Below are 3,272 nucleotides of genomic sequence, written 5' to 3' on the forward strand. Positions count from 1 at the left end.
TGATATGAACTAAATTTTATAGTTTTATTAATTTTTGTAAAATTTAAATTTTTATAAAATAAAATGCAAATTTATATGTAAATTTATTTTAAAATATTAAAAATAATACTCAAATAATAATAAAATAAAATTTAATTTTCAAAATTTAATAAATCAACTCAAACTAATAAAATTTGATTCAATTAACGAAAAAAAAATCTAATTCAAATACAAATCAATTTTTATAAATATAAAATTCTATGTTAATCAAAATAATCAATATCAAATGAAATCATCCCTCGTCATCCTTACATTCTCACATGCATGCTTGTTCCCGTCTTGTTATGGTTGTTCCATTGTCGCTTTCACCTTTAAAAGAAAATTTAGACAACATGACATGACATGTGAGGATCCTAGCTCTCGATTTTTCTCTATCGCTGTCGGCACAAAAAATTACAACAGCTCTACATACTAGTTAAAAATAATAAAATAAAATAAAAATATCTTACTTATATTTTTGGTACAATTATTATGTTTATGATTTGAAGATAAAAATATGTTCTTGGAAGAAAAAAGTTTTTATAGTTTTTTTTTTTTTTTTAAATGTAAATAGATATAAATTTTTTCAATCTTTGAAAAATTTCAAATAAAAAGCATATTTACATATTTTTCATTTTATTATATATTACATTAGATCTCTCTTCTGTTTTGTATCGACTCGACTCAATTGGATCTCGAGCTCTCTGATACGATCCTGAAGTAAGGATTTAAGAAACTTTTATTCAAATAAATTTACATGTGATACAAAATTAAGTGATACAAAATTAAGTTATTAATTCTATATATCAGTTCTTAGTACACAAACTATGTTATAAAAAAGTAAAGCATATTCACATATTTTTCATTTTATTATAAATTATATTATTATTGTTATTATTATTTTTTATTTTTTATTTTGTTATTAAGATAAATTTACATGTAATACGAAATTAAATTATTCATTTTATATACTAGTTCTTAGTACACAAACTATGTGATAAAAAATAATTAATTTTTTTATTATTTTAATAAATTTCTTGAGAAAATAAGAAAAAACCTGGCAGTTTTTTTTTTAACAAAAATTCCCTAATAATACACTTTATATAATACTAGGTTTTTAGTAGGAGATTTTTGTATTTATAATATTATTTAATTTAATCATTAAAAATCGACATAGAATTTTTGTAGATTTAAAATTTTGTTTTTATCATTAAATATTTGTATATTCTCTCAGTTTATTTGTTTATCAAAATTTATATATTTAATATTAAAATCTTTGATTTGATTTTTAATGTCATAAATTCAAAGTATAAAAATTCTAAAATAAAAAATATAATTTATCAATAAAATTTTCAAATAATTTTTTGATCTCTATCTTAATTTAGAAAAGAATATTAGTAAGTATTTAAGACATCAAAATTTTTAATTAAATTTGGTTCACAAATTTAGTTGTTTAATTGGTAAAAAAGAGAAATTTGCTATATAAAAAAAGTTTACATAAAATCCAAATATAGTAAGTATTTATAGATCTTAGGAAGTTATAAAAAAATTGATAATAAAGATAAAGTGTAATTGAAATTTAATAATGAAATTGATCAAGAGAAATTTGAAATTGAAGACAAAAATGTGATTTAGGAAGTCGATTAGAGAAAAATTCGTCAAATTCTAAACCATTTTTCAATTTTCTAAACATTTGTCTTCTTCATGCATATATACACCCATGATCATTAAAAAAAAAAAAAGAATGATAAGAAAACTTCAATATAAAAATTTTATCACTATAGTATAATAGAGCAATAGAATTGACATAGATATTAATTAAAAATTACATAAAAATCAAGAAATGAAATCCTTTTAAAAAAAAAATCACATACCTTAAGGAAATGAAAAAAATGCTTTTTTTTTTCTTTATGAAAAATTCATTATTTATTCTTATTGATTATATAAATCATTGTAAAAAACAAAAAGAAAATAAGAATAAGGAAATTTAAAAGAGGAAATAGAGTTTTAAAAAAGAAATATTAATAAAAAATACTTTTAGATGAAGAATTAGAAGAAATTTGGAATTGAAAGAGTAAAGAAAAGAGTTTTGGATGCAATAGAATAGCAAAAATCTATTTTATTTTCAATTCTATACCAAGTATTTTAAAGTATAAATAATTGAACATGTTTTTATCTGCTTATCTAAATGAATATTTTTATCTGCTTATTTAACTGAAAATTTAAAAAATGTATTAAGATAGATTTTTTAAAGTCATTAAATCAAAATTTTTAAATAGTAATTCAAACATGCTCTTATCACTTTAAACAAATTTGAATATTTTAAATGGATTTGAATAACACTAAATAAAGTAAATAATCATATATCTTTTAATCCATTTTAACATTAATATTGAAATATTGATTATTATTTAATGATTTAATTTAAAAGTTTTTGATTAGTTCAAAAATATATAATATAATTATTTATTATTTTCTGATTTGTCATTAAGTAAACTATACACTTAAGCGTTTATGTAAAAATAAATTTATCAACTTTCCATTTATATTGTAATATATATGATGAAAAATATTTTTACCATTAATTTAAATGGATATTTTTATCCATTTATTTAACTAAAAATTTAAAAAATGTATTAAGATAGATTTTTTAAAGTCATTAAACCAAAAATTTTAAACAATAATTCAAACATGTTCTTATTAATTTAAATAAATTTGAATATTTCAAATGGATTTGAATAATACTAAATAAATAAATAATCATATATCTTTTTATCTATTTTTAAATTAATATTGAAATATTATTATTATTAATGATTTAATTTAAAATTTTTTGATTATTTTAATAATATATAATATAATTATTTATTATTAACTTATTTGTCATTCAAATAAATTATCCACTTAAATATTTATGTTAAAAAAATTTATCAATTTTTTATATATGTTGTATTATTATATTATATATGATATGAAAAAAATATATATAAACTGTTGAAATGGAAATGAAAAATGATGTAATAGTTTGATTGATTTTTTTGTCGTTATTTCTAATTTTAAACAAATATATATATATATATATATATAATTTTTTTTTTGCGCTAGCAAACAAATAGTTTGATTTAGTACGACAAGAAGTTGATATGAAATATTGGGAAAGTGCGATGTGAATGTGGTAATCTCCTTTATACTGCTGTATCTACCAATACTGTAGCAAGTGCATAAAGGGCATCAATTTCTTTATTCTCATTTCT

Source organism: Durio zibethinus, chromosome 7 (assembly GCF_047325235.1).
Source record: "Durio zibethinus cultivar Kanyao isolate XHJ-2024 chromosome 7, ASM4732523v1, whole genome shotgun sequence".
NCBI classification, from domain to species: domain Eukaryota; kingdom Viridiplantae; phylum Streptophyta; class Magnoliopsida; order Malvales; family Malvaceae; genus Durio; species Durio zibethinus.